This window comes from Miniopterus schreibersii, assembly GCF_964146895.1.
Source record: "Miniopterus schreibersii genome assembly, chromosome: 2".
Classification (NCBI taxonomy): domain Eukaryota; kingdom Metazoa; phylum Chordata; class Mammalia; order Chiroptera; family Miniopteridae; genus Miniopterus; species Miniopterus schreibersii.
Genome location: NC_138102.1, coordinates 187503297 through 187515356, shown reverse-complemented (window position 1 = coordinate 187515356; position 12060 = coordinate 187503297). Strand labels below are relative to the sequence as shown.

Below are 12060 nucleotides of genomic sequence, written 5' to 3'. Positions count from 1 at the left end.
GGAGGGGGTCAATTGGGGGGGAAAAATGGGACACCTGTAATGCTCTCAGCAATAAAGATAAATAAATAAATAAATAAATAAATAAATAAGTAAATAAGTAAATAAGTAAATAAGTAAATAAATAAGTAAATATAAAAAGCACAGTATCCAAAAATAAATAGATAATAAATAAATAAACAAATAAAATATCTTAGAACACAGCAAAGACATCAGGTGAAAATGAGAATGACAACTGACTTTTCACCAGAAACATCAGACTCTGAAAGATAATGGAGTAACTTCTTTAAAGGGCTGAAAAAAAAACCTGTCAACCTAGAATTCTATAACCAGCAAAAAAATCTTTCAGCACTGAAGGGTAAACAGAGACCTTTTCGGACAAACAACAGCTGAGGGAATCTGTCCCTGGCACACCCACAATATAAGAAATACTGAAGGAAGAGCTCAGGCTGAGGACAATGATCCCATCTAGAAATGTGATCTGCAAAAACAAGAACTTCCCAACTCATTATAGAGGCCAGTTACCCCTGATACCAAAATCAATGATATCACCTGAAAATAAAATATGCAAGCAAATATCTCTTATGAACACAGATGCAGAAATCCTCAACAAAACATGAGCAAACCAAGTCCAGACACACATAAAAAGGGTTATACACTACATCAAGGGGATTTATCCTAAGAATGCAAGGTTGCTTTAACATCTGAAAATCAATAAATTCAACACACCATGTATTGAGAGCATAAAGGACAGAAACCATATGATTGCCCAGCCGAGTGTGGCTCAGTTGTTGAACATCAACCTATGATCCAGGAGATTGGGGTTCAATTCCTGGTCAGGGCACATGCCCAGGTTGGGGGCTCGATCCCCAGTCAGGGGCGTGCAGAAGGCAGCCGATCAATGACAACTCTCTCATATTGATGTTACTCTCTCTCTCTCTCCCCCTCTCTTTGAAATCAATAAAGATATATTTAAAGAAACAAAACAAAAACAAATAATCATCTCAAAAGATGCATAAGAAGCAACGGACAAAATCCAACACCTTTCATGGTAAAAACATTCCACACAATAGGACTAGAACACAACTTCCTCAACAACTGAAGGCCTACTATCTCCATTCCTATTCAACACTGGATTAGAGGCACTAGCCAGTACAACGGTGCAAAAAAAAAGAAATAAGAGGCATAACAATTGGGAAAAGTAAAACTGTCTTTATTTGTAGGTAATGATTATGTAGCTAGAAAGTCAAAGGAATACACAAACACTTTAAGAACTAAGGGAATTGAGCAAAGTTGCAGGATACACGATCAGTACATACCAATTATGTTTTTGTACATTAACAAATAATTGAAAAACTATAAAAATATTTTAAATAACATCAAAAGTATCATATATCTACAAATAGATTGAATGTAAAAGTGTACCACCATACTGAAAACTACAAAAAACTGCTGAGAAAAATTAAAGATTTAAATAAATGGAAAGAGACACCATGTGCACAGATCAGAAGATTCAACGTTAATTCAATTCTAAAATTAATCTATAGATTCAATGTAATTCCAAACAAACTCCCAGCAAAACTTTTTGTACAAACTGAAAAGCATATTCTAAAACTGGCAGAAAATTTTGTAGAGAAGTAAAAGTGAAGGTTACACTACCTGATTTCAAGACTTATCATTAAGTGACAGTAATTCAGACAGTGTGGTGTTGGGCACAGGATAGAAAAATTGACCAATGGACCGTAACAGAAAGCCCAGAAATAAGCCTACACATACACCTTCAAGTAATTTATAACAAGAGGCTCCAATGCAATTTAATGCAAAAAGACAGTCTTTTCAATGAATTATGCTAAAATGATTATATAACCCACATGGAAAAAAAAAGTTTCCTGATTCCACCTCACCCAAAAAATAATGCAAGATGGGTCGGTCAGAATGTAGATCAGCCCTGGCCAGTGAGGCTCAGTTGGTTGAAGTGTCGTCCAATACACCAAAAGGTCCAGGGTTTGACTCCCGGTCAGAGCACATACCGAGGTGGTCGGTTCGGTCCCCGGTTGAGGTGCATATGAGAGGCGAACAATCGATGCTTCTCTCTCTCTCTCTCCCCCTCCCTTCCTTTCTCTAAAATCAATTAACATATCCTCGGATGAGAATTGGAAAAAAAAAAAAAAGGGAAAAAAAGAAAGTAGATCAATATTTGCTTGGAGGTGGAGGGGCAGGGAAGGGTGGGAGTGAGGGATCACAAAGGGGCATGATGAAATTTGGGGGTGATGGATATGTACACTATTTTGACTGTGATGACTTTACATGTGTACACATGTACCAAAATTTCAACAAAGCTGTTAAAAAGAAAAAGATGAATCATAAACCTAAATACAAATGTCACCGCTATAAAGTTTCCACCAAAAAAAAGAAAAATATTGACATAGTTTTAATTCATCCGAACTAAAATTTTCTGTTCATCACAAGACACCATTAAGAAACAAATAGGGTGCTGGCTGGTGTGGCTAAGTTGTTAGAGCACCATCCAGAGCACAGAAGGGTCAGGGGTTCGATTCCCAGTCAAGGGCACATACCTGGGCTGCGGGTTCATTCTCCACCCCCAGTCAGGGGAATGTGTGGGAGGCAACCAGTCCATGTCTCTCTCTCACACTGATATTTCTCTCTTTCTCCCCCTCCCTCCCTTCCACTCTCTCTGAAAAGCAATGGAAAAAATATCCTCATACGAGGATAAAAAAAAAAAAGGAAAAAAAAAAAGAAACAAATAGGCAAACCATAAATAGGAAAAAATATTCACTCCTCACTTCCTCTCCTCCTCCCGCTCCCTCACTATATTGTATGTCCATACACACATCATAAAGGACTCATAACCAGAACATATTTTTTAAAGATATTTTTATTGATTTTTAGAGAGAGAGGAGAGGGAGAGGAAGAGAGAAAGAAACATCAATGCGAGAATGAAACACTGATCTGCTGCCTCCTGCATAACCCCCACCAGGGATAGAGCCCCAAAGCCAGGCATGTGCCCTCACCAGGAATCGAACCAGCAAGCTTTTGGTGCACGGGACAATGCCCAGCCAACTAAGCCACAGAGGCCAGGGCCAGAATTTATTTTTTTAAACTCCTAAAAATAAATAAAAGACAAACGATCTAGTAAAAAGTGGGCAAAAGGCCTGAAACTTCACAAGAGATATACAGGTAGCCAATAAGCACATGTTAAGCTGCTTGCCATTGTTATTCATCAGAGAAATACAAATTAAAACCACAGTGAGATACCACTACCACCTGAATGGCTAACATTAAAGACTGGCAATACCAAGTGCTGACATGGATGTGGAGAAACTGGGACTCTCATGTATTACTGACGGGAGTAAAAAAAAAAAGAAAAATATTGACATATTTTTACTTCATCCAAACTAAAATTTTCTGTTCATCACAAGACACCATTAAGAAACAAGTAGGGCCCTGGCTGGTGTGGTTCAGGTGTTAGAGCACCAGCCAGAGCACAGAAGGGTCAGGGGTTCAATTCCCGTTTGGTACCAGTTTGGAAAACTGTTTGGCAGTTTCCAAAAAAGTTAAACACAACTCAGTACTATGACCCATCAATCCCACTCCCCCCAAAATAATATATGTCAACAAAAGCCATGAATAAGAATCTTCAATGACTTTAGTCATAATAGTCAAAAAATAAAAGCAACCCAAATGACCACCAATAGGAAAAGAGATAAACAAATGATGATACCTTCATAAAAATGAATATTACTCAAATAAAGAGACAAACTACAGATACAGGCATCAAAATCAATAAATCACAAAATCATTACACTGAGCAAAAGAAGACAGAAATAAAAGACCACATGCTTTATGACTCCATTTACATGAAGTTCATGAACCTGCAAAATTAATCTATAATGATAGAAATTAGAAACATGGTTGCCTTGGGATTTTGAGGGCTAATAACTGTAAAGAGACACAAACTTTTAGAAGTGACAGAAATGTTCTAGATCTTTGCATGAGTGATGGACACAATGGTGTATACATTTGTTAAAATTCATCAACTTTATATATTTAAGATCTGTACATTACAATGGATGTAAAATTTTCAATAATTTTTAAATGGTGGAATTTTTTAGAGAACTATAAGATTGTACAATTGCCTATTTGATGCTAAAAAGAAGAGGGCTGGCTGCTCTACATGGACATGACACGAATTCCCAGATGGCTGGGGGCAGGGTGAGAATGTGACTGTCTCTGGATCCTTTGAATTGCATTCTGCACTCAGACCACCATGGGCACAACCCACTCGTTTGCTTGCTGTGTCCTTGGGTATGTCACCTAATTGTTTTGTGCCTCGGTGTTCTCATGAGTATTAACAGGAATATTAAGAGTAACTACATCATTAGGTTGTTTTCAGGATTAAACAGTTCCCAGGTCAAAAATGTAGAATTTAGCCCTGGTTTTCACTTTGGTGTACAGTAAATTCTGTGCAAGTCACATACTCACTTTATGTCAAAATGTTATATCTCACAAGGATACAAGAATAATAAAAGGTAAAGCACTTTATTTGAAAAAAAAAGAAAAAGAAGAAGAATTAAATAAGATGGTATAGGTAATACACTTTAAAAAGTACCTGGGCTTGCCCTGGCAGGTGGTTCAGTGGTTAGAGCACTGGTCTGTATAATTCTTGGTCAAGGACGCGTACCTGAGTTGCAGATTCGATCCCTGGCCCTGGTTGGGATGCATGTGGGAGGCAACCAATCCATGTCTCTTTCTCACATCCCTTCCACTCTCTAAAAATCAATAGAGAAAACATCCTCGGGTGAGGATTAACAAAAAAATAAAATAAAAAGCACCTGGGCTTGTTTTTCTAAACAAGAACACACACGCACAGGCACACACAAAAGTGCTTGGTATATAATCACCTATCATCATTTAAAAATTTAAAACAGTATTTTTAAAGTTAACCTCTTCCTTAACCAAAATAAGGGGGGGAGAGGGAAGGCTTTAGCCAGCCTGCCAGGGCACAAGTCCTACTTGCTGTACCGCTCAGTTTCTTCAGAGGGGTAAGGTTCCTATGCCCCAGGGGTCTTGAGGACTAAATGAAACGGGTCACAGCCGCACACAATGAACGCCAACTCCTGTGCTCCGTGTGTGTGAATAGGTGGCCATTCCCAAGGCTTTAACCACCCCCTGCTGGGGTTCCCCCGCAGCCTGGCATCCCTCTGGCTCCAGGTCTTCTGGGAGACACCCATTACTGTCGGCCAACCTACAGTAACTCCCCACGAGGGCCACCACCCACCGTGAGCAGCGGCCGCGTCCACCCACCTGTTCCATCACCCTGAGCCCTCTGTCCCTCGGATGGGCAAGTCCCAACAGCTCTACCTGCAAAACCTCCCCACGCCCACCACCCAGGTCTGAGCCTCACCACGCCCACTCCCAGCACCGCTCCCTCTGGTCTTCCGCACGTCCCATGTCCCACCTCCCAGCTCCATCTGTGGCCAGGTCCCCGCAGGACTCGGGAGCAGGACGTGCAGGGAGCAGCGTGGCGAGCAGGCCAGGGCTCTGACCCGGGCTCCTGGCCACACGCGTCCTAGCCGGGTCCTGGAGGGGGCACCTCGGGGTCCCCGCCGTGCCCCGCTCCGCTAGCTGCTTCTCACCTTCCCGACTTGGCTCAGGTGAGTCAGGGACGCCGAACGGGGAAAGAAAGGGAAGGGGCGTGAGGACGGGAACAGCTGAGCGAGGCGGCGAAGGCCCGGGAGCTGGAGGCCAAGGGCATGGCAGAAGAGGCCGTGGGGAAGGTGACGGGGGGGGGGGCAGCTGGAGAAGCCGCGGGCGGGACGCGCGGACCGATCCGACGTGGGGGAGGCGCGGCGACGGCGGGCACGGCCGGGGGAGACGAGGCCGGCGGCTGGGCCGCTGCTGGGACGGGCGCCGGGAGCCAACCGGGAGGCTCGGGAGCCGGTGGGCGGGCGGTCAGGAAGCTAGGACGCCAAGGGGCGGGCGCGGAGAGCGGAGACCCAGCGGGACGGACGGGGCACTCCAGGGGCCGGCGGGCGCACGGGGGAAGGCGCCGGTGTGAAGAGGAGACGCCGGGGTGGCGGCGAGGGCAAGGGGGTGACGGGGCGCGGGCAGGTGCCTGGGGACACCGGGGCCGCACGCGGGCGGACGCGGGGTCGCTGAGCGGGTACGGGGCTGAGGACAGTGGGCACCGGGGCGGGTGTCCCCGCAGACAGGCAGGGCGGGCGCGGACCTGCGGACACTGAGGTGAAGGGAGGAGGGGGGCACTGACGGGCGGACATAACGGGGGGGACACACAGGGCAGGTCACTGCAGGGAGGTCACTGGCGGGGGAGGGGCACTGGCACCGGGGCACTGGCACAGGTGGACACGCCCGGGGCACCGACGGCCGCGGGCGCTGAGGAACCTGCGGGCGGCCGCACTCACCTGCCCCGCGGGCCGGGCGTCGCGGCGGCTCCTCGGAGGCCCGGGTGGAGGCCAGGGCGTTGGCGGAGGCGAAGCCCGGGCGACCTGGGGCGGGCCGCACGCACATGGGCCCGGCCCGGCGCGGCGCCTACGGACTCGGCGCCCACGGACACTGCGCGGGCCGGCGGGCGGCTCGGGACCGGCTGGGGCCGCGGGCGGCGCTCGGGTCACTCCAAAATGGCGGCTGCGGGCCGGGCGCGCGCACGCCGGGGGCGGGGCCTCGCGGGCGCGCACGCTCGCGCTGGGGGCGGGACGGGGCTGCTGGTGGGCGGGGCGCGCACGCTCGCGCTGGGGGCGGGGCGGGCCCGCTGGGTGGGCGGGGCCGCTCGCTCACGTGGCTCGTGTCGGCGACGTCCCTGCTCTGAGACCAGAGGCTGCAGCGCGAGGGTGCGGACGGCCCAGGTGCCCGGCGGGGGCGCAGCTTTCTCCTCTTTTTATCTCTGCGGTGCTGCTGAATTTCTATCCAAGCGTAGTTACGGGACAACGCGCTGGCGGTAATAAGTTTTCTGATGCAGCGTCAGCAACAGGACCCCTCCAGAGAGCGGGTCACACGTCTGGGGCTGCTGTCTCCCTGTTCTCTGGGGGGCCTTCCGCTCCGGCTGGGGCAGCTGGGTGTCCTCTGAACTGCGCGGTAACGTAGCCTGGACTTGGCCAGAGCAGGAGCGAGCGCGCCGCCCGCGTGTGCCGTGCGGAGGCCCGGCCTGCCCGTGCTTCTCACTGGACTGGGCGCGCCTGAGCAGCCGCCCAGACTTCCTGTTCTTTCCAGGGGCCCCACAGGTGGTTTTGCACATTAAAATAGGTGCCCGTTTAACATTTGCTGGAACTGTGTCATTCAATTAAACTAACTAATCTCCAAAATTAGAATGATTATTTCGAGGCCGCGCGAGCCGTGGGAAAATGGTGGGGAAATGAAACTGAACACCTACGGCACAGACCGCTCCCGGCAGCGCCCGGCCCCGCTCCGCCGCGGAGCCTCCCAGCGGCGGCGGACCTGCACTCGCCTCTGCGGAGCTTGGTCGCCAGGGGGCGCGAGAGGGTTTGCTCCGGGCCTCGCTCCGCGGGCTGCAGGCGCCGGCTCGGGTGGCCTGACTTCCCAGCTTCCGGGGCCTGCAGCCCGCGCTCCCTGGCACCCCTCGGGCGGCTTGATAGCAGAGCGTCTACCCCTGAACTCCTTTCCCCAGTGTCCTGCGGGGCAGATCTCCGGCAAGTTCCTTGGGGTGAACTTCCAGGAAGCGGGGGTAAAAAAGTCATCAGCTTTACAACTGACAAAGAGAAACCCCTGCAGAAGCTGGGGGCGCTGTGGGTTCAGCTGCAGAACGGGGGCTCGGGGCCAGGAGGTGCCTTCCTCTGGCAGTGACCCCCCAGCACTCTATACCGACAAAGCTTAGCATCGTGCCACCTGCGAAAGAGAAACGCTCCGGCTCCGTTATCGCAGGGCAGGCAAAAAGAAATGGATTTGGGGCTGAGGCTGTAAGTGCACAAGGGGCGGAGTCCAGCCCTCTGGATAGTCGAAGTGGGTATGCGTCCTTTGAAACACTTTAACTTCCAAACAACTTATATTTTCACCTAACAAGATACAGCCGCCCTTATTGCAATGGAAGAAAGTTCCACTCTTTCCCCAAATGAGCATATGCACAGTCCCAACAGTCGTAGTATCTATCACTGGTACATTAATTACTCCTCAAATTCTGTCACTGTCTCACTGAATATTCTCGTGTTCTTCTGTTAAAAGTAAAGAGTAAAGTTAACTTCTGACAACTTGCATATTTTAGAGAAGAAAATGGTTACTATGTACAAATAAACACATTATTACATGCAAAGCTGCTACAAAGCTTGTTTCTGTAACTGGTGACAAGATAGGGGCTCTTTAACAGATTTCCCTTCTAAATTACCTTGTAGTGTACACTGATAAAGACTACCTGCAACCTGAAACAAACAATCAGCCGGGAGGATCTGTAGGAGGAGCTAGGGCTCATGGAAGTTCTTACTCTCTAAGTGTAATGGTGAGAACCCTCGAGGAAGAATTCTGTGTTTATAATAAAACTCCATGGTTCTAAATTCCCCTCCCCTTAACTTCCTTTTCCCTTCTGTAAACACACCTTCATCCTGGCTCACAGGCCAGGGTGTGCACGTGGCTTGCAATGTCTGTATGCACTGGGTTGCAACCCTTTCTTTTTCCCAAATAAATTCTTTTTGGTGATGAAACACCTAGTCAATCTTATTTTTCAGCCAACAACAGAACAGCTAAAACAAAGCCAAGCCGAATTCAGGATTTCTGATACAGGAGACCAAATGAAATTAATGCTACTGCTAAGAATACCAAATGTAAAATTATGCACCAATAAATTGGAAAAAGTAAACCCGAGGTAAAATGAGGACTGCCTCTGGAGTGCCATCAGGGCAGAGGGAACTGTTCTTCTCTCTATAGCCCCCACAGTGCAGCAGGATGCAGGCCAGTGCACCGGAAGACCTCTCTGCTCCGTAAACCCCAGTGTGGCAAACACAGGGCGAGCCTGTGTTCTTTGGAAAGAAAACCATGAAAGCAGCCAGAGAAACATGAGCCATCGCATGAAGGGGAACGATGGTTATACAACCAATAGCTGACTTCTTGCCAGAGACAACTGAGGCCATAAGACAGTAAAATGGCATAATGTAAAGTGCTGAAGTAAAAGGAAGATCTGTCGTGGGTTCAATTCCCCACCAAGGGCTCGTACCTCGGCTGCAGGCTCCATCCCCAGCCCAGTCAGGGTGGGTGCTGGAGGCAACCAATCAATGTGTCTCTCTCACGTTGATGTGTCTCTTTCTCCCTCCCACTCTCTCTGAAAAGCAATGGAAAAAATATCCAAGGGTGAGAGTTTAAAAAAAAAAAAAAGCAAAGGAGAGCAAATATTGGGGGGGAAAAACAGAGAGAAGAAAGATAAACAGAAGGAATGCTGTGCATCTTAATATATATTCTGAGAGAGAGAGAGAGAAAGGGAGAGGGAGAGAGAGAAACACCTATCGGCTGCCTCCTGCATATACCTCGACCAGGGATGGAACCAAACCGGCGACCTTTCAGTGCACGAGGTCACACTCAACCAACTGAGCCACATCTGCAGGGGCAAGAAATGTTTGAAATGACTCTACATAGTACTGAATGAAGGTTCTAGCCTGTGCGATGAGGCAAGAAAATAAAGTCACACAGATTAGAAAGAAAGAAGCAAAATTGTCTTTGTTCACAAATGACATGATTATTTAGAAAATACTATGAAATTCACACAAAAAAAACAAACAAAAAAAACTAGAAAGAATGAGCTAGTTTTAATAAGGTCACAGGATATAATATTAATATACAAACAGTTATATTTGTATATACAAAAAACAAACAATCTGAAAATGGAATTAAGAAAAAAAATTCCATTTACAATTGCATCAAAATGAATAAAAGGAATAAATACAACAAAGGCATGTGTACAGAAAAGGGTGGATGCAGCGGGGTACGGCTTACCCCGAAAAACCCGCCTGCAAGGTTAGCCCTTGGCTGGCATCTGGGGACCTGATGTCAGGGCAGTTGCCACCGGTACCAGGAGGGACCAAAGTGGAGCTTTATGTCCACATTATTTGCACAAAGAGTATGACTTACACTCTACATCTGCTTTCTCTCTGGGTGTCTGGAATTCTGGCAGGCACCAGGCAGACTATCTGACCGGCACTGTAAGGGGTTGAATGGCAGTTCCCTCAAAATATACATCTACCCAAAACCTGGGAATGTGTTCTTTGGGAAACAGGTCTTTGCAGGTGTATTAAATTAAGGACCTTGAGATAGAATGTGCTGGGTCAGGGGGGTCCTAAATCCAATGACGAGTGCCCTTCTAAGAAAAGAAGATGCACAGGAGGAGGTGATGTGAAGACAGAGGCAGAGATTGGAGTGGTGCAGTCACCAGCCACGGACTGCTCACGCCGGTGGGCACAACCGCAAGTTAGCGGAGAGGCCTGCAAAGGAGTCTCCCTCGGAGCCCTGGGAAGGAACCTGTTGACACTGTGATTTCGGTCTTCTGGCTCCTGAACTGTGAGAGAATACATGTCTGTTGTTCTAAGCCACCTACTTTGTATCAGTTTGTTACAGCAGCCTTAGGAAAGAAACAGAAGCTCCCGATAAAAGCCGGGTGCTGAGCCTCCAGTGAACTTTCCTGTTTGGCAACATTTCACATCCTTGTCACAACTCCCTAGGACAATTAAGCGGCTCCTGTGTGACTCCACTGAGAGGGGATCCTGGAAGGTGATGCCTGGTCTCCCCCAAACTCTGCCCCATGAGCTTTTTCCCTTTGTTGATTTTACTTTGTAGCCTTTTATTGTAATAAATCATGGCCATGGGAATGACTATCTGCCTCCTCCTACGCCCTCCTAGCAAACTTGGGGATGGTCTTGCAATTTCCATCCAGTAAAAACTACAAGACATTGCTAAGGAAAATTAGAGAAAACTTAAATAAATGGAGAAACATGCCATGGTTATGAATTAGAAGACTCAGAATTGTTAAGATGACAATTCTCCCTCAAATACACTGAATGCAATACCTGGGAAAATTTCAGCAGGTGGTCTTGTTTGGGTAGAAACTGACAAACTAATACTAAAATTTATACAGAAATGCAAAGGAGCAAGGCAGCCAAAACAATTTTAAAAAGAACAAAGTTGGAGGACTTACACTTGATTTCTACAAAGCTAAAACAATCAAGACAGTATAGAAATCGCATAAAGTTAGGCATAAAGGCCAATGGAACAGAACTGAGAAAACAAACCCTCGCAAATATGATCAATTGATTTTTTATTAAGGTGCTAAGTCAATTCAATAGGGAATCAATATGTTTTTAACAAATGATACTTGGAAAAATTAGTTATCTGTATGCAAAAAAAAATAATTTAAACCTTTACTTCATACCACACACAAAAATGAATTCAAAATGAATAGACTTACATATGAGAGCTGAAACACTCCTAGAAGACATATAGCAGAAATTATTTGGGTTAGGACCTTGGGTTAAAAAAAGGTATCCTATATATGCCACCAAAAGCATTCTACTTATGCTAAGCACAAGAAAAGAAATTGACAAGTTAGACTTCATCAATATTAAAAACTTTTGCTCTTCAAAGGATGCCATTAAGAAAAATAAAAGACAAGCCACAGACTAGAAAAATAATTTCAAATCATATATATAATAAAGGAGTTGATTTTAGGAAAAAATACATACATAAAACGTTTTTATTAATTGTTTTCTAAAGAGAGAGGGAGAGGGACAGAGAAACATTGATCAGTTGCCTCCTGTATGCACCCCGACCTGGGATCGGATCCGAAATCTGGGTATGTGCCCTGACCAAGAATCGAACTGGTGACCTTTCTGTGCATGGGACAATGCTCAGCCGACAGAGCTATACCCGGACAGGGCTGGAAACTATATTTTTTAAAACTCTTACAACTCTGTGATAAAAAAGACAAACAATCCAATTAAAATAGGCAAAAGAGTTACTTAAACATTTCACCAAAGAAGATACTACAGCCCAGCCAGGCGTGGCTCAGCGGTTGAGCATCGACCTAGGATCCAGGCG

General features: G+C 46.7%; 1 protein-coding gene across 3 annotated transcripts in view; it reads right to left on the bottom strand.

Moving 5' to 3' along the window:
• PPP6R2 (protein phosphatase 6 regulatory subunit 2) overlaps window positions 1-6680 on the bottom strand; it is a 59964-nt gene extending 53284 nt beyond the window's left edge. For 2 of the 3 annotated variants that reach the window (XM_081128199.1, XM_081128200.1), the window contains exon 1: window positions 6441-6680. The gene's annotated coding sequence lies outside the window, so the exon portion shown is untranslated. The remainder of the gene's footprint in view (window positions 1-6440) is intronic. The other variant, XM_081128201.1, reaches the window with a different exon arrangement.
• Window positions 6681-12060: the final 5380 nt, after the last annotated feature.